The sequence below is a fragment of the Gorilla gorilla genome, chromosome 17, assembly GCF_029281585.2.
Source record: "Gorilla gorilla gorilla isolate KB3781 chromosome 17, NHGRI_mGorGor1-v2.1_pri, whole genome shotgun sequence".
Classification (NCBI taxonomy): Eukaryota; Metazoa; Chordata; class Mammalia; order Primates; family Hominidae; genus Gorilla; species Gorilla gorilla.
Genome location: NC_073241.2, coordinates 83341177 through 83361642, shown reverse-complemented (window position 1 = coordinate 83361642; position 20466 = coordinate 83341177).

Sequence of the window (20466 nt, the reverse complement as noted above, 5' to 3'; positions counted from 1 at the left end):
TCTTTGCAAAGATCATCTGCACAGCTGTTCATACCCACGTGACCCAGTGTAGGGGTACTGAAACCATCAGGTGGACTCTCCCTGCCTCTCACTGAAGTCTATTGGCCATGAGAAACCACTTTAAATTTCATTTTGTTCCCTTCAATTCTTCAAATATGTCCTTTTTTTAAAAAACAGCTTATTGGCATATAATTCACATGCCATAAATTGACTTTGTGAATGTATACAGTTCAGTGGTTTTTACTATATTCATAAGGTTGTACAATTGCCTTGACCTAATTTCACAATATTTTCGTCATCCCCTAAAAAACCCTGAACTCATTAGCTATTACGTCCCATTCCCTCTTCCCTACCTCTGGCAACAACTTTGTCTCTATGGCTATGTCTATTCTAAACTGTCGTAGTCTGCTTAGATTACTATAACAAAAATACCGTAGACTGGGTAACTTAACAGAAATTTCTCAGTTTTGGAGGCTAGAAGGTCCAAGATCAAGGTGCTGGCAGATGTGGTATCTGAGGGCTTTCTTCTTGTTTGCAGATAGCTGCCTTCTCTTTGTATACTCAAATGTAGAGAGCAGGGAGTGAGAAAGCAAGCTCTCCCATGCTTTTTTTTTTTTTTTCTCTCCAGTCTGTCCTGCTCAATCGTATGTCTTTTTCTAATGGGCACTAATACTACTCGTGAGGACGATACCCTTATGACCTAATCACCTCCTACAGGCCCCATCTCTTAATATCACATTAGGGGTTAGTATTAAAACATGTGAATTTTGGGGATCACATTAGGGGTTAGTATTAAAACGTGAATTTTGGGGCATGATACAACCATTCTGTTCATAGCATGGACATTAAATAAAAGAATGGGTGAAATTTCTTCAGGACATCAGCATATGTATTAGTTCAGTGTTAAAGTTTTTAAAACAAGGCTCTTTTAAAGCACACAACATAATAATGGGGCACATAAGGTTTAATATGTGCGCATATAGTATGGGACACATACAGTATGGGGGATCTTGTGATTGGCTTCTTTCACTTAGCATAGTGTTTTCAAGGTTTGTCTATTTGTAGCATATGAATGTAGCCCTTCATTTTTTGTGGTTGACTGCCATTCAGTTGTGTGGATATACTACGTTTTAGTTATGTGTTGATATATCTTTGTGTATTGTGAATAATGCTGCTATGAACAACTGGAAACATGTTTTCATATGGGCATGTTTTATTCTTTTACTCCCAAATGTTCACAGCAGCATAATGAGTGGATATGCATGCCCATTTTCTGATTTTTAAATTCCTCCTCTGGGGGTAGGGGAATGAGTTAGGGGATAGAGAGAAGCCAGGGCTGGCTTCAGTTTGTGGAACTTCCTTCACTTCAAGAGAAATAATGGGAATAGGAAAAAATTTTCCCTCTTAAGATATTATAATACCTCCTTTTGCAAATTTGCCTCTCTGCTTCCATTCTCAGATTCCCCGTTTCTCCTAGTTATCTTTCAGTGAAAGTGGAAAAATAAACTCATTATTAACACTGCCTGGTCCAAAATCATTCAGTGGCACCCCATTGCCTACAGGATAATGTCTATGCCCTTGGGGCATAGTTTTCTTTGTACAGTTCTCTGTTTGTTTAATCTGTTACTTTTTTTGTTGGGCATTTGGTTGGTCTTTTTTTTTTTTTTTCCCCTGTTACGTTACTCATTTCAATAATGGTTTCCAAAACAGCTAAACTTCCACATTCTTTACCAATAAAGACTGTTTACATCTTTTAACTATGTCTGTCTCAATCATATCACCAGATTGGGATAATTGTGCATCAAAGTGAGGATGAAAAGAAAGCTCTAGTTTTTATAAAACCAAATTTAATCCTTCTTAAAGTGATTTGCTAGAAAAAGGAGCTTTCTAATTAACTTTGAATGTGGATTGAGAATTAGATGATACTGTGGCATTAGAGTTAATCTTGTTGGTTGTGATAAAGGCATGGTGGTTATTTAGAGAGAAGGTCTTATGATTCTGGGGATGTTCCACAAGTGTGGGTGGCAAAATGTGATTGGGATTTGCTTTAAAATATTTAAGAAAGTATATATCGAAATCGGAAAAATATTGTTTAAAAGTGGAAGCCAAGTAATGGGTACGTGAACATTTATTTTGCTGGTCTCCCTTTTTTGTGTATTCATTACATAAAATTTATTACAAATTTTAATTAAAGTAAACTCATTGAATATAACATTAGCTGTAAAGGATTGGAAAAGTATTAACTCTAAAATGACAGTGGCATCAGAAGGCTTTTCAATTCCTTCAAATCACTACTTAAACTAAAATTGAAAATTATAGATGCCTAATTCTGTGGTTACAATTTTTTAGGAAAAATGAAGTTCAGTCAGCGGATCCATATTTGAAGAAATCACCTTAGTGTCATTTCTAACAATAGATAATGAATGTACATTTACATACTTAAGAGGAAATACATTTAAGAATGTATTTTTGAAGACTTTTCACCTCAACTTTAAAAAAAACTATATTTTAGAAAAATTTTAGATATATAGCAAAGTTGCCAAGATAAAACATTCCAGTATACTTCTCAGTTTCCCCCACAGTTACCAACTTATGTTACCATGGTATATTTGCCAAATCGAAGAAACCAACATTGTTATGTTACTATTAAATTCTAGACTTTTTTCATATTTCAGTTTTTCCATTAATGTTCCTTTTCTGTTCCAGTATCCAATCCAGGTTACCATGTTACATTTAGTCTAGCAGTTTCTCAGTCTTAATTTTCATAACTTTAATAAGTTGGAGTACTAGTCATGTGCTTTGTAGAATGTTGCCCAATTTGTGTTTATCTGATTTTCCGCCACCACTCCCCATGTTTAGGCTGACACAGGTTTTGTTTTGTTTTGTTTTGTTTTGTTTTGTTTTTTTGGAAAAAATACCACGGAGGTGAAGTCCCTTCTCATAATATCAGGTACTTGCTATCCACGTGGTCTCACTGGGAATGGTGGACTTCACTAGTTGCTTAAGGTGGTGTCTGTCAAGTTTCTCCACTGTAAGTTTACAATCCTGTTCCATACTCTATTCTCTGAAAGTAAGTCACTAAGTACAGCTGGTACTCAAGCCTGGGAGAGGAAGGGAGAGTATCTACTCATGTTGTTTTATTCTTCTGTACATAAAAGGAAGACTTGTTCCTCCTCCACTTGTCCCACAATTTATTCAATCATTTATATCAATATAAACTCATATTTATCCCATATTTTGGGTTGTGATCCAATACTATGTTACTAATTTTTTGTTGTTGTGATTGTTCAAATTATTCTAGTTTTGGGCATTGAGAGGTCTTTCAAATTAGCTGTGTCCCTTTAACATGACCTGATTTTTTGACACTTTTTTGACTACTGCTTTGCTTTCTCTTACAGTAAATCCTCTGGACTCATGTTGTATTTCCCTGCCTCAGCCCTAGAGGTAGCCATTTGTCCAAGAAGCTGTTTCCTTTTACTGGAAAATAGAAATTCTCCATTTCATGTTTAAAAATTCAGATCTGGGTATAGTCACTGCTACTGGGTGGCACTGCTTTGAGGCCGTTTCATTGTGTGACCAGATATATTATTAACTACTGATTGTAACCATGTCACTCAAGAGTGCTTCTACTTTATTTAAAAACATCAATCTCATCTGTAAAATGAGGCTAATACTTTCCTTATAGGAATGATTTGAGTATTAAATGGAATAATGTTTGTGTAATAGAAAGTCTAGTGGTGTTTTTCATGTTTTCCTAGAAGTGTGGCAAAGCCCTGAACTGAGTACAGATGCTTTTAGTTAGTTATATTCTGAATTCAGGAAGGTGTTAGTACTAGGACCAGCTGCTGGTTTACAGAGTTTACCCTTATGTCCCACCTCTGCCACTGCCAGACTTTGGATATTGGAGAAGGCCTACCCTTTGGGTAGTGAGGCCTTTCCTGTCCTTTACCACATTCCTGGTGGGAGACCCCAGAATTGCTGTCAATTTTGAAGTTGCCCAAAGTTCAACTGTACTGAGTTGGGGACTGGAGGCTGATGGCTTCCAGTGCTGTGGGGCAGGACAAAGGGGCAGGAAGGAATGAGGGAGCTCAGTCTTCCCAAGACACTTGAGCCTTCCTGCCTGAGTGTCCCAGGGGCTGCCCCTCGCAGGGAGGTGTCTGAGGGAGAGCAAGAGAAGTGGTGTCCACAGCAGATCTTCCAGGTTAGGAGCTGTGCTGTGGGAGGCTCCAGTACCTCCCCGAACCCTGAAAGAGCTGGCATGGGATGTCTATAACACAGAGGCAACCCCCAGAGAAGCAGGGGGACCCCACCATGCTGTGGGGACATTACAGGGGGAAACCTACCCATTTTCTTCCTCCCTTCACCCCAACTTGTAGGGCAAAGCATAGAAGAGCAAGTGGGTGCGAACGGGCCAGGGCCCCCATGCTCAGCTGCTTGAACCTCAAAGTCTACTCTGTAGAAAAGAGAACTTTGGTTTTAAAGTGAGTCTACAAGTTTAAAATGAAAAAGGATGGGTCTCTGAGAATCAGTATGAGACTGATCACTGTTAAGGAAGTTAAGGGGTCAGAAATCTTGGTAAGATTCTTTACTCCATCCTGTAAGGATGACAGAATCCCATAAAGCATAATGGGGACAATTATTAACAGAAAAAAATAGTCTCCATGCCCTCCAAAAGCCCCAGTAAGCCGAGACTCCTCCAAATCTTATTACTTACACAGATCTAGCATGGAACCTGGCTCGTGTTGAGTATACAAGAGATGTTGGCCTTTATTATGAGTGATGTTTTTAATTAGTTTTGTTCTATTATCATTATATGATTAGCAAATCCAGAATTTGTCCTTCTAGCTTGCCTTTTGTTTACATATTATGTGCTAAGGAAAACAATATAAACAGGCTCCCTCGGTGTTCCCCCCAACCCCTACTGCACTACCCAATTCAAGGACTTGCCTAGGATAGTGTCTGAGGGGAGGGGGCCAAAGGCAATTCGAGATAGTGTGTACTTTAGGAAGTCTCATAGTAGGACTTCCTATAGTATAGGGTTTTGGGCAATTTCTCTGGGGAGAGATGAGCTCCTAACTTTAGTAGCAAACTTGCAACCTCATATTGCATCAAGCCTGGAAGATGGTGAAGCTTGAAGCTGGCTTTCCATTTAAAGTAGGATGCTCTAATGCAAGCCCAAAGAAAATATGATACCATGGAGAGAAACTACAAAAGGTCAAGACATGCATTTGGTTAATATGTTGTAAGAAGCTGGTGTTCAGTTGAATAGGTCATTAGTCCTCTGTGATACAAGGGATGAATATTGTCACCTTACAGCTAAGCAGAATGGAAACAAAAAACTGTTAGAATCTGTCCTTGTTCAAAAGGAGATCATGCGAGGGCTGTGTCCTCCCAGGATGGTTTTTGTTAAATTGTATTTTCCAAGCATCTTAAAATGTTAATAGTTTCTGGCAATACTGACAAGAAACAAAACAGAAAATAATAGACAAAATGATTCTTAGAGTAAGCTAGGATGTAAATCTAAATTGTCTAAGATAATATTGAACTTAATTCCAGGGATTAAAAACATGACAATTGATGTTACATTACATCCGATGTTATAAGTCCTAATTCTGGGTTCCCTAGAGAAACATTTTAGAGTACCTCTTTCCTCCCCATTAATAATTATCAATCTCCATCAGCATATAACTATGAGCATCTATGGAACCACAAGTCCTACACTCTGCTGGATGCTGTGGTAAATAACTAAGAAAAGTTCAACACATTGCCCTTAGCCTCAGGGGGCTCCCAAGAACCTGCTTGGGACGGAAAAAATGCCTGAAAGTAATTTTAAGAATGGAACTTTTAGATGTTAGCTAAAAGAACTTAGAGATTTAGAAATGGAAAATATCAGCACAAGTCAAAGCAAAGTGGAAATAGACTGAATGGGCAGGTGACAAGCAGATTTGTCTGAATGCCAGGTAAGAAGATTGGAGTTAACTGGATATGTTCATAAAAAGGAGGTCTCAAAGTTTGGGGTTGGAATAAGTTCTATAGAGGATTCTGAGCAACTGGTATAGCTGCTGGGAATGGGAAGAACTTACTCATCATCAACTGAATATGTCTTTCTCTCTCCTGGGACCTCTCCTCTAAGTGCATTCCCCTATGCCATTTTCAGTCATTAACATTTTAGCTGAAATTACTCCCTCAATCCATCTAATGGGCTCCTTAGGGCTCACTTACAGATTTCAGATCTCCTTTAACCCTGAGTCAGGAAGACCTGAGCTCTCCTGTCTAAGCCTTTCAGGCTGAGTTTTTACATTATTTTTCAACATGGGTCTTACTCGAACTGCAGCTGGCACTTCTCACGGCTCTTCAACCCTCTAGATCCCTGTTATTTTCAATAAAGCTTCAAGAATGTCACTATAAACCAACTAAATGAGACAGCATAGATATAGGCCTTGTGCAGAGTAGTTCCTTAACAAATCTTAATTTTATGACTTCCTTCCCCCCCGCCCCCCACTAGAATTTCTGATTTTTCTCCTTCCTTAGGTTGCTATTAACAGGTCTATTATAAGTTATAGGCTTGCTTCGTGGCCATTGGTGACATGGCATGAAGAGGCTGCATTCACTCCAGGGAAACCAGTCCCCTTTTTGACAAAAGAGAAAGTCCAGTGACTATGGAGTACATAAATAATATAAAAAATGATGTGGATTAATAATCAGACATAGGGGATATAGTGATACATCTGGATCAAGAAAGTAGCTTATTTTCTATTTATTTAGTTTAATTTTCTCCATGGGAACAGCACTTTATTTTGGAAGCAAGCAAAATGCTCAAATTTGGAAGAGTTTTTTTTTTTTTTTAAATAAAGATCATTAATGTTCTAGACACAAAGGTGTGGTTAAATGGAAGTCACAGGAGTATCAGGGTCATAGACAAAGTTGAATCCATTTCCACCATTTGTTAGCTGCTAGGACTTGGTCAAATTATTTGGTTTCCTCATGCCTTGCTTTCTCCATCCATAAGATGAGGGATATTAATCCTTGCTTCAGAGTTATTATTAGACTTAACTACATAATGCTTATAGAGTGCCTAATTAATGTTTAGTACTGAAGAATTGTATGGTGGAACTTTCATGGTATTATGATGGAATTGTGGCTAGAAATTTGGGAATCTCTTTGCGCTGTTTCACCTATAATTCTCTCTCAATGAATCCCTAAATAGAGTAAATGTACAAAGCATAGTAAATTCCATGAGGGCAGGGATTATTATCACTACTTTTATAGATACTAGGTAAATATGAGTGAATGGTTGGGTCATTTAATCACAAATGGATTCCCAAACCTCTAACACAAGGCACTTACTCCTTCAGTTGTGTTATAGCTTTTCATTTGGATTCAAGGATCATATTGGCATCTCTTTACACTGCCATTCCCTCTCCAGTTATTGTCAGTCTCATCACTACACTCCACCAATCTAAAGTGAGAGGAAGAAATGAAAGCACACAGGAGGGCCGGCCTTCAAGGAGGTCCTTGTTCAGCCTAACAGTCCCCTAGTGTGGAGGGAGCATGAAATGGGTGAGAGCCTGCTGCCTGGGACCTTTCCTGCTCAGTGAGGGTCCCACTCGAAATCTGGACCCATCAGCTTGTGTCATTCACTCTTGTGAGGAGCAGTGTCATAAGGAGAAGGGAACAATGACCTTCAACCACACTGCCTGTCTACCAAATATAGTTTGTGCTTAATAAATGATACTCTTTGACCTCTTTTATACTGTTAGAAAGTTGAGCATTTTACATGAATGGACACCAATATGTTCTTTTCACTCTATTCTACCCCCTCTATTCTTTTCCTCCAAAAACTGAAAATACCTCACTGTTAATGATCTTGTCCCTGAAATTGGCAGTGGAGCTGGTTCCAGCTAGGGGTTGATGAGAACAGTGTCTTTTTGTAACCTGCCTGTTTATGATGGGCTTGCTCCCTTCTCGGACTAGATATACATGAGCTGAGAGCCAGCAGGTCTGCAGTTTCAGTTTTGTCCCAGGGAGGAAAACTGCTTCACCTCTGTAGTTCTTGGCTCCCTCCTGTTTAATGTATGGGGTTGAATGAGAGTAGGGAGAATGTCAAACTTTGTTCTTGGAGCCAGGCGGCTTCAGAGAGAGGCCATTGTGACAGTTAAGGGAGCCATGCGGGAAGGGGTCCCAGACTTCCACTCCAACTAAAGCCATCCTTCTTTTATCTTTTATACGTTGGTGTCCTGCATAGACTTTGTAGGCTTCTGTTCTTTAACAATCTAAAATCTTCTGATGTGGATGAGTTCTCAAGCTGTGCTGTCCAAAACTTTGGCCACTAGGCCCATGAGGCTATTTAGCACTTGAGAGGTGGCTAGTCTGAAATGAGACGTGCCGTCAATCTAAACTGTGCAGAGTTTCAAAGACTTAGTTTGACAAATATATAAAGAGTTTACTAATAACTTAAATAAATGCAATGCTGAAATAATAGCATTTTGGATATATCGAGCTAAAATGTTTAAACATTTTACCTACTTTTTTAAATGCAGCCTCTAGACAATGTAAAGCTTATGTGTGGCTTGCATTACATTTCTATTGAACTCATTGGTCTTGAGTTTCAACTCTGAAGTTCTATGGCCCTGAGCATGAACAAATGGGCCCTATAGAGTGTGTGTGTGCGTGTGTGTTGGGGGGAGAGGGGAGAGTGATGGTGTCCCAGGCTTGCTGGAGACTTGTGGGGGTGGCAGGTGGAGACGAAACCTTCTTTGAGAAGCTCAAAGCAAGATGAGTCATGAATTTCCACATGGCTATGAGTTCAAGGAGAAAAGACACTCCATCCATATGATGGTGACCAAGGGCACCCTTGCTGTTTCCAGCCCTGCCTTTGCCTTGCTTTCTGGTGTCCCTCCTCACCTGCTCATGTTGCTAGCAGTGTGATAGCCACATGTCCTGGAGTTTCTGGAACAGCCCTGAATTTTTGTCTATTGATTCCCATAAATACTGTTTGGCAGCCTGGCTTCTGGTTCAAAATTATGGTCATGCTGAGTATTGGCAGGTTATAAGAAGTTCTCCCATTAGGGTTTACAGTATAAAAACATAATCTTCTGTGGTTTTCAGGAATTGGCTGGGGGAAAGGGATAAATAGGTAGAGCATAGAAGATTTTTAGGGCAGTGAAACTATTTTGTATGATACTATAATTGTGGATACTTGTCATTATACATTTATCAAAACCCATAGAATATACAACACAAAGACTGAAACTTGAGGTAAACTATAGGTTTTGTTGATTATGCATTAAACGTTGGTTTACCTCTTGTACCAAATATACCGCTGTGGGAGATGTTGGTGGAGGAGGCTGTGTGTATGGGGGATTAGGGAAGGAGTATGTTGGAACTCTCTGTATCTTCTGCTCAATCTTGCTGTGAACCTAAAACTGCTGTAAAAAAGTCTTAATTAAAAAATAACACACAAACTTATGTGTGTGTGTGTATATATATATATATATATATTTTTTTTTTTTTTTTGAGATGGAGTTTCAATCTAGTAGCCCAGGCTGGAGTGCAATGGCGCTACCTCGGCTCACAGCAACCTCTGCCTCCTGAGTAGCTGGGATTACAGGTGCCAGCCATGATGCTGGGCTAATTTTGTATTTTTCTTTTAGTAGAGATGGGGTTTCACCATGTTGGTCAGGCTGGTCTTGAACTCTTGACCTCAGGTGATCTGCCTGCCTCAGCCTCCCAAAGTGCTGGGATTACAGGCATGAGCCACTACACCTGGCCATTTATGTCCATATTGAGAGTGAAAAAGTATATAGGAAACTTCTGTGTTCACTTCTCAGAAGAAGACATTTATGTGGCCAAGAAACATGGAAAAAAAGCTCACCATCACTGGTCATTTGAGAAATGCAAGTCAAAACCACGATGAGGTACCATGTCACACCAGTTAGAATAACGATTATTGTAAGAGTCAGGAAACAACCGATGCTGGCGAGGGTGTGGAGAAATAGGAACGCTTTTACACTGTTGATGGGAGTGTAAACTAGTTCAACAATTGTGGAAGACAGAGTGGAGATTCCTCAAGGATTAGAACCAGAAATACCATTTGACCCAGCAATCCCATTACTGGGTATATACCCAAAGGATTATAAATCATTCTGTGATAAAGATACATGCACATGTATGTTTACTGCTGCATTATTCACAATAGCAAAGACTTGGAACCAATCCACATGCCCATCAATGACAGACTGGATAAAGAATATGTGGCACATATATACCATGGAATACTACGCAGCCATAAAAAGAATGAGTTCATGTCTTTGCAGGAACATGGATGAACCTGGAAGCCATCATTCTCAGCAAACTAACACAGGGGCAGAAAACCAAACACCGCATGTTCTCATAAGTAGGAGTTGAACAATGAGAACACATGGACATAGGGAGGGGAACATCACACACTGGGGCCTCGTGGCAGGGTGAGGGGCAAAGGGAGGGAGAGCATTAGGACAAATGTCTAAAGCATGCGGGGCTTAAAGCCTAGATGATGGGTTGATAGGTGCAGCAAACTACAATGGCACATGTATACCTATGTAACAAACCTGCACGTTCTGCAGATGTATCCCAGAACTTAAAGTAAAATAAAAGAATGGGGGGTGGGGTACTTCTCTGTGAAAATTTTCTCCCCTGATTAGAGTAACAGCTCTGAGAGTTTGCTGGTTTCCCAGCTGTTCTCTGCTACTTCACATGAGAAAATGGCAATCAGCACCTTGCCAAGGTGTCATGTCTCTCTACTTTAACATGAGAGGCAGGAAAATGATAAATTTACTTGTCCTCTTGCCTTTGGAGGAAGTCCTGATTGATAGAAATAGCCACTAAATGACTTTGCTAAGCTGTAGGAACCACTTCTCTTTTCCTTGAGACCTTGTGAGGTCAAACTGTCTTTGAAGGCTGCTTGTAAAGTAACCTGGTGGCCTCTGTGTGTGATGGGGCCTTAGTCTTATTATTTAATCAGACTTCTTTGGATGACAAATTGCTGTCTTTGACATGGTTAGTCATACAGAGCTGTTATAATGAGACGTGTGAGCAAATCAAGGCTTAATAAGCATTCTTTTCCTCTTCTTGCCTTATAACCTATAAATAACTCTTCTTTTTCTAATTCCCAATGCCTTGTGTAGAACCTCTCCTTCAAGGTTCATTAACTTTTTTGAGGAAAAGATAAAGCTAGCATAGGATAATGTCCTGTTTTTGAAGTGCTTTAATTTTGTACTGTAGTTGAATAAGCTTTGACCAGAAGTGCGCTGGTCTTAGTTACAGTTGGTTCTGCTGCTGGATAGCTACATGGCTTCAGGGGAGTCTGTCCTTTTGGACATTCGTTTACTCATCTGTAAAATGGACAGAATATTTACCTTGCTCCTACCTATTTATATTAAAGTATTAAGTGAAGTAGGGAGAAGGCACAATGATTGATTTATTTGTTAGAACTTGAAGTTCTGAAAGCGTTGTCTTGCTCCTCCTGCAGTATGCCTGTGAGCTAAACCTGGTTCTGACACTTTCCAGCAGTGTGATTCTGCGAAAGGCATCGATTCTTTCTGGGCCTCTTAAAATTCTTTCTCTATCAAGGTTCTAAGAATTTACAAATATGATGTAAGCCCTTTGCTTCATATTTTCTGGCTCTGAAGCACACCTCTGTGTGTGTGTGTGTGTGTGTGTGTGTGTGTGTGTATTTTAAAGAATCTTAAACTGCAAAGACACTGTATACTCACTGTATAAAGCTCATAAATTACAAAAGCATAGAAAATAAAAAGTGAAAGACCTTCTCTCCCCATTTCTCCAAGTCCCAACAGTTTGGCATATTTCCATGGTATCTCTGTTTATACAGGTCTGTGGTATGTGTGCATGTGTGTAATTTCTCTTAAGTTGAATCAGACTATACTCCTTTGCAACTTAAAAAAACTGGCATTCTAAGGTTATCTTTTTATATCACTAAATATTGTGCTTTTTTTTGTATCTACATAATGTTCCACTGTAGGCATATGCTTTATTTAGCTAATCTTACTGATGAGGATGTTGTTTACTCATTTTTTACTTGCTTCTTACAGTTATAGGAATCATATGCATAGATCAAGGAACGTGCATAGTACAGACAGGTATATAAAGCAAAGCATTTCTTCTGAGCCATTCACACTTTTCATTTCTAAAATCGAATTTTCTAGAAGTGAACACTTTGAATAGGTTTTTGTTTTGTTCTTTGTGGGTTATTATTGTGATTTTAAATAGTACGCTTGTATTTCTATTGACTTTAGACAGGATCTGTTGACTGGCTGCTCTGAAAATAAACTGGAGGTCTGAAATTCTATGGCATGGATGAAAGGGCAATCGGAGAGAAGCAGAGAGTGTGTGTGTGTGTGTGTGTGTTAGCTTATTGATGTAATCCTTTGGAAATGGTAATTCCACTATATTTTGAAAACTTTCAGTGCTGGTAGAGTCAGGGTAGGGATAAGCTCTGGATGCTGTTTTATGAAACTGATTGCTGGAAGGGATTTGTGTAGCATCAGTTTTACATGAATGTTTACATCAACCCAGCATTGCCATTATAGTTAGTGGGGCTCTTACCGAAGAGAGGGGTCCAAGTTTCTATCAGTGTGCAGCTGAGAGGACACTGACAAGAGTGCTGGAAGCCTACTGACTCGACGTGCAATCCAGCAGTGGGTGGCAAACTCAAGACAAATTCAGACAAATTTCAATGTCAAAAGGCTTAGAGGCTCAATCTGAGCAAAAAGTGGGTTATAGGGCCAGATGTATTGGGCTAAGAGGCTCTCAGTGTGAGATGATTAATCAGATAATTCTGGGTCAGGTACCATAGAGACACCTGAAACTGAATTCTATTCTAGTCTTGGGGATGTCAAATCCGGTTCCTCAGTACATCTAATGTTGTTGGTGGGAAGGTTTTGTAAAGCAGGCAATGACGGAAATTGGGAATTTCCAATAAGAAGATTTTCTACAGAAAATCTGCTTGTGCTAGGCAACTAAAATGCTGCTTGTACCTAAATTTTATTGTAGTCATGCAGAAGTTGGAATTGGCAAAATGTTGTAGTAAGCTGCTACTCTGATTTCTCATAAGTTAGGAAATGTATTTAAGGAGAAGTCAACGTTTTTATCAAAGCCATGGTAGATGGAAAAGCAATCTAGTATCTATTTTGGGGTCAGGGAATTTCTGTAAGGAATGTCTGTACCCAGATCATGAGGAGTCATGTCTATCCTATGTTGTATATGTGGGGGAAGTTAGTTTTCAAGATTATTCTTAAGATTATATCTCTAACCACATATCATTTAAAAATAAAGTTTTACTCATTAATCTGCATGTAAAATATGCTATTGTGATCTCCTTGTAAATAAAAACAGCTAGAGCAACTTGGATAGGAATGCTAGAAAATCAGGTTCTGTTAATCTACTAGATGACTTCACTGCAGGTCCCCAGATATTGGAGACCCTGTAGGTTGGAATAAGGTACCAGAGACTTAGGCAGAAAGAAGGCAGAAAGGGCTTGCTCCCTTAGTCAGTTCTCAGGCATGTGAAGGCTGTTTACATTTGAGGGCACCTGCACAACAGGCATAGGACTTAGTGTGACCACTTCCTAATGGACCTATGGGCTCTGGCTTCCCCGGGATCAGGGCCCAGTTAAGGTGGAGTCTAAGGTTGTTGGCCTTTCATTAGCTAGTTCTGTTGGAGACAACATGTTGTCAGCCAGCCATCAGAACAGAGTGACAGCTAGGCTTTGGAATGAGGCATGCATGGCTAGTTCTTGGATTAGGAAGAATGTTAGGAGTAAAGCTCTGAAAAGGAAGATTGTGGTCATGAGGTGGGGGCAGGTCAAGTATTGTAAATCAGTGGTTCGCCAAATGTGGCTACCAGACCAGTAGCATCAGGGTCTCCTGGGAACTTTTTTGAGATACAAATCCTCAGGCATACTCCAGACCTACTAAAACAGAAACTCTGGGGGTGAGCCCCAGCAATCTGTGTTTTAACAGTCTCTCCTGGTGATTCTGATGCAACCCAAGTTTAAGAACCACAGCTGTAGATTCACTAGCAACCTGTTAATTAACTTGAGATTGCTCTGGGATTTATATAGGCAAGAAAAATGAAATCTGAGTCAAAAAACCTACATAAGTTACTTTTAAATTTCTCCCAAAACTTCTGTTATTGAAGAAAAGCTTATTTTTCTGTTACATTAAAAAATAACATTAACTGGAAAGTGCTAATATGCTTAGTATTTTAGCTACCTAATTTCCTTGAAATTTCCCATCTTCTATATTCATTGCTATTTTAATTTCCACTTTGTAGACAAAGAGACATAAGGATTAAGAATTTCATTAAAGGTTTTAGAACTAATAAGGGGCAGAGCTGAAATTTGAACTGAGGGGGTTTCACAAAATGAACTTGGCTTCCATAACCACTAAGCTGCAGTAGAGGGATTCTTAATTTCCCATTACACTCTCCTTGTGCAGAGGTCTGCAGACTATGCACAGCTTGGTAATGTATACTGATTAGTGTTTGCCTGCTTTGGGTATGATGCAAAACTAGTATTTTTCCTGTTGTGGCTAACCCATTTTTGGATCTCTATAGTCAATTTCAACACCTTTGTAGTACAGCTCAGGGTTTAATGCTAACCAGACTTCATAATACTGTTTTAACCTTTCACTTGCTAAATTTATGCTTTGTCTATTACAACTGTAAATCTTTCCTTGTCATAATATGAATGACTTACCATTTTCCTCTTGAGGATTTTCTTATGTTGAATCGGCACCTCTTATTATATTTTGAGACAAGGGTGAAAATAATGAAACTCAATGAATTTTTTTTTTTTCTTAAACCAACCCAAAAGATTGTTTCAGGATAAGCATCCAATTATTCTTTTTTTTCTCAAGGTGAGTTTTCTGTAATTGGAAAATTTGTGGTAATGCTATTTTAAATTCTAAGTGTGGAATATTTCTATAGCATAAAACTCCTCTCTTTTGTGTGTACGAGTGATTGGGTATGGGTCAAAAAGACTTGCAACATTAATTTTAATTCAGAAGTGGCTCCAGAGAGACAAGTTAATTTTCTAAATCAGTGTGGTGAGAATTGGAGCTTGGAAAATGCATTCAAGGAAAAGTGTCTTATACTCTGCTAAAACAATTATGAGGTAATAGTCTCAGGAGTAAACTGGCCACTAAGCTTTAGTAACTTTTCTAGAGTTGTGGCTTATTTTCCTGAAAATATTGAATATTGCTGATTGTAAGACAAATCATGTTTTCATATCTTAATATTTCTGAAGACAGAATATACCTGTGGTTGAGTGTATGGTAGGATGTTAACATGGAGGTTTTAGCTGTGACTATGATAGAAATGATATTTTCAAAGATGGTAGCAGGACTTTTAATTTTTAATTTTTAATTGTAAAATAACATAACAATTTACTATCTTAACAATTTTAAGCATACAATTCAGTAGTATTAAGTATAGTAGTATCAAGTACATTTGCATTATTGTGCAACCATCACCACAATCCATTGTCAGAACTTTTTCACCTTCCCAAACTGAGACTCTGTACCCATTAAACACTAATTCCTCATTCCCCTCCTCCTGCCAGCCCCTGGCAACTGCCATTCTATTTTTGGCCTTTGGGAATTTGACTAAGTACCTCATATAAGTGGAATTGTACAGTATTTGCCCCTGGGGGGCCGGCTGATTTAGCAAAATATTTTCAAGGTTCATCCATGCTGTAGCATGTTCAGAACTTTTTTCCTTTTTAAGACTGAATAATCCATTGTGTACATATACCCCACATCTTGTTCATTCTTCTGTCAATGGATGCTTGGGTGGCTTCTACCTTCTGGTTGCTGTGAATAATGCTGCTATTAAACATGGAAGTGTAAATATCTGTTTCAGCTTGTGCTTTCACTTCTTTTGAGTATATATCTAGGAGTGGAATTGCTGGATCATCCATCTTTAATTTTTTGAGGAACCTCCATATTGTCTTCCAAAATGGCTACATTACTTTACATCTGTACCCAAATACACAGGGGTTTCAATTTCTCTGTGCTCAGCAACACTTTTTGTTTTCTGTTTTGTTTTTTGTTTTTTTTTGATGATAGCCAACCTAATGGGTGTGAGGCAAAGAAATCATGACTATCAACAACACTGCTCACAGAGGGTATAATAAAAGGGCAGGGATTAGATATTTGGGAATGACTTTCAAAGGATAATGTCAGAGAGCTGTTGATGTGACCTCATGGGGAGAATAAGTCAAAATAAAATCTATGTGGAGGTACAAGTTGTGCTTCCTCTGTTTTCTCAAGTCAAAGGAGACCATTCCACCCCATCCCCTCCCCCCAACCCTCAATTCTAAGGAAACCACTTGTAGATCTAACATGTGTCCTGCCAGCTGGCTTTGAACAGTGCTGACACCAGCTCATGACAGCATCAGTCATGCCGGGACTTTCCCGCTCCCTTTCCTTCCCTCCTTCCCCTCTAACTCTGGGGGAATTAGAAACTACAAGTTGTAGTTGTGGAGCTGAGGGGTAGGACATGGGAACCTAGGCTGGGAAACCATACCCTTCTCCCACTCTGCTTTCCATTTGCAGCAGACATAAAGGGGGTAAGAAGTTTCAACTTGATATCAAGACCAAGTTTGGATTATAATATGGCACTGAAGACTTCCGTTACCAAATCAAAACTGTCTTTTATGACTTAAAATGACAGTTGGACTCTTTATGACAAGAATAACCGAGACTTCATGGCGTCAACTTTTGTCTTTAGTGCAGGAGAATAAGTGGTCCCACTAGGTATGTTTTAAGGAACAGAGAAAGATAAAAAGTTGATTTATGATTACTTTCTGTGAAGTGGGCTTTTCAGTAAAATGGTTTGGGAATTTGAGCTTATTCAGTGAAGTGGTACATATTATGTGTGTGCTTTGTATGTGGTAGTATCTTTCTCAACTCTACCTCTGCCCAGTTGTAATTAAAATGGTGAATTGTCCTTGGGAAATTGAGGGGTATGGGAGGAGTGTTGATGGAAATGTCCTTCATTTGGAATTTGTTAGATATTTAAAAACATTCTAAAGTTATTTTAGCTGTGGTGTGTTTTGCTTTGGGAAGAAGTGAGCTCCTTTAATGGGAAGCACCTAGATAGAGAAAATGGAACAACCTGTTCTAGCTGAAGAAGGGATTGGACAGGGATTCCTCTTACACTTCCCCCCAAGACAGTGGGAGTCCTTAGTTCTGAGATGTTTAACATTGAGTTTGACCACTTGGGCACTACTGTTTCTTAGCCATATGTTGATAATCTTTTTTTCTTTCTCTTGCTTGGAGTTTTAGAAATGTCATCAGATGAAGGATTCTCAGTACTGAGGACCTAAGTGTAAGAAAATGTAGGGATTACCTTTTATTCAAAACTTAAGTATCATGTTACATATGGTCGTCATGTTAAAATAACTACTGACAAAAATAATGTTCTTGAAGCTATTTTTGTTATTTTGCCTAAGTCCATTTAAGTTGCTATACTAAATACCATAAGCTAGGTGGCTTAAACAGAAATTTATTTCTCACAGCTCTAGAGACTGAAGTCCAAGGTCAAAGTGCTGGCAGATTCCACGTCTGAGGGCCTGCTTTCTGGTTCATAGATGGTGTCTTCTAGCTGTCCTGCCATGGTGGACGGGGCAAGGCAGCTCTTGGGGGCCTCTTTAATAAAGGCACTAATCCTATTCATGAGGATTCAACCCTCCTGACCTAATCACCTCCCAGAAGACAAACTCTTAACAGTATCATACTGGTGATCAGGTTTCAAAATACAAGTTTTGGGGGAAACACATTCAGACCATAGCATGTTATAAGAATGCTTGCAAATTGCTTTTGACTGAAATGACCCAAGCTAGACACTTGGTATCCACTAGATATTGGTAGCCATGTAATAATGGGAGATAAGTTTATTTTAGGAAAACAGTGTTGCTATTTAGTTACTATTATCTTTGAAAGTAATTTCTCATAATTCTAGTTGTCTTTAGCCCCATGAAAGCGGCATTTAACCTGGCTCCATATTCCACTAGGATATTAGTTGGATTTTTGCCAGTAGTTAGCAGTAATAAAATTGGCCTAAACAGTAACATAATTTATTTTCTCTAATAATAAAAAAAAAAACCCAGAGGTAAAATGGGCTTCAGATGTACTTCTGAGCCTGCTCTGCTCCTCTACCCTTCTCTTGGGGTGACTTTATCCTCAGACTTGTAACAAAATAGCAGCAGGAGTTCCAGCAATATATTTAGGTAATTGCTAGAAAAAGTACAGATTTTGTCTCTTTTCTCAATTAAAAGTTTTTCCTTGAAGTGCCCCCTTCCTTCCCCTATCACAGCCAACTTTCTCATACATCTCATTGGCTGGAATTTGTGACATGTCCAAAACAGAAAACTGGCAAGGGGTAAGGTACTTACTATGACTGACTTACAAAGTCAGGTCTAGTCCCTGGACTATTCGTGGGTTAGTTTCTCTCAAAGCATAGGGCCAAGGGAAGGAGGGGCTGACATCAGGCAGAACTTGGTTAGGAAGGAGATTGGATGGGATGAATATTATGTAAGCAGCCAATAATGTCTGTTATAAAAGTGAGCTTCCAGAAAAATTCCTATGACCCTTGGTGGTTAAACTACATTTTCTTAAAATGAAAACATTCTCTTTGAATCATAGTCATTTCATCATATTGAAGCTAAGAGGAACCTTAGACATTGTCTAGTCCAAATTCTTTATTTGGGAACTGAGGCTGAGAGATGGAAGGTGACTTTGTAAAATCCCAGTTAGTAGAAACTAGAACGGCAAGCATATGGACAATTTTAGTGCAATTATAAAGCAATGACTGTTATTTTCATTACTCTAAAGTGATGCATCTCTTGATTTATGGCAGAGGGTCAGACATTGTAAAATGAAGCTGAAGGATAGAACAAAAAGATTTCAGAAATAACCATTCCTCTGTGGTAGAGGCAATGGAAGGAAGATATGGACCTGGACTGCTACCAGTGAAGCCAAATTTTTTCTGTAAAAGATCAGTAGTTACCATCTTAGGAGTTGAGGGCCAGATGGTCTCTGCAACTACTCAACCCTGCCGTCAAAGTGCAAAAGTAGCTGTAGACAATATGTGATAAATGGATGTGACTGTTTCAATGAATAGGTATTTACAAAAACAATGCAGGTGGCAGGATTTAACCTGTAGTCTGTACTTTGCTAACCCCTGGTTACATGAATCCAAAAGAGCGATCTGGTTGTAATTGTAATGCAAGAATAGCTTTGAGAAAGACCAAATAGGTTTCAGATGAGGCTCAAGAATTTGTATTTTCTCCAAAACCAAAGTATAAGGTATGGCTTTCCACTTTGTTTACATGATATAGAAACTACTCTTTATCCAGTCAATTTATCATGACAACTGGTACATTCAGTATATTAAGTGGATTCACAGTTTATTGCACAGAACTGATTGGTCAAGCAGGCATAATAGTATGCTCTTGCCAAGGCATAACCTTGATGTAATTTACACAGATATTCCTCCAGGAACCAATCTACCTGAAAGTTAGTCTACTTGTAATATACATTTCTCACTAAGCCTGCTATAAGAGCATCTAATTAAATCATATTCTGAATGAGGGCACAGTTTGCCTTAGAATTAATTTAAACAAATAATTAGGAAACTTCTAAAGTTGTTGCAAAAATTGGTAACAGGAAGTCATTTGCAAATTGCCTAAGCATTCATATTTTATGAGACACAGGTCATCTATATTTTGGCTGGGAATGATGGGTGCATGTCCTGAAGCCTCAAGGAGGAGAACAGTAATTTATATGCAGGGAAACTGCTTTTTAAAACTCTCAGAAATAAGGGCAAAATATCTTCCATTTTTTTTGGAGCAATCACTGAGATTACACTGAGTGTAACCATTTTGATTGAGCAGTTTTGACTTGTCAGATATAAACATGCATGACGTTATTTTTCCATTACTGGATTGTATCAGAATTTCGTTCCTGCTGGGAAGCTGACTCCTTTAATGACATTTGGTGTTGATTTCTTAATTTTTCAGTCACTTTAGAAATATAGTCTTATTTTCAGTTCTTAACTTTTCATGTTGTCTTTATAACCTCAGCCATATTTCATTTCAGGGCTTCCTATTTTTTTCCTACTTCCCTACAAACCCAGCAAGGACTGCATTTCTGTTTGGAAACCAGGAGTGTGTCTGGGGTGTAGTTTACACTTTCACAATCTCCATTCCCCATGCTGTTGCCTCTTGTCAGGGTGTTGAGGTGCCAAAAGGAAGGAACAATCTTGTATAAGCTCAGGTGGAGAACTAGCTGTCCTCCATGTGGTGTCTGGAATGACTGTTTCATAATGTGATCAGTTTCAGATTGGAGGTAGCAAACTGACTTCTCCCACTTGTTGCCTGTGGCTTCATCTCTGCTAGTTGTCCAT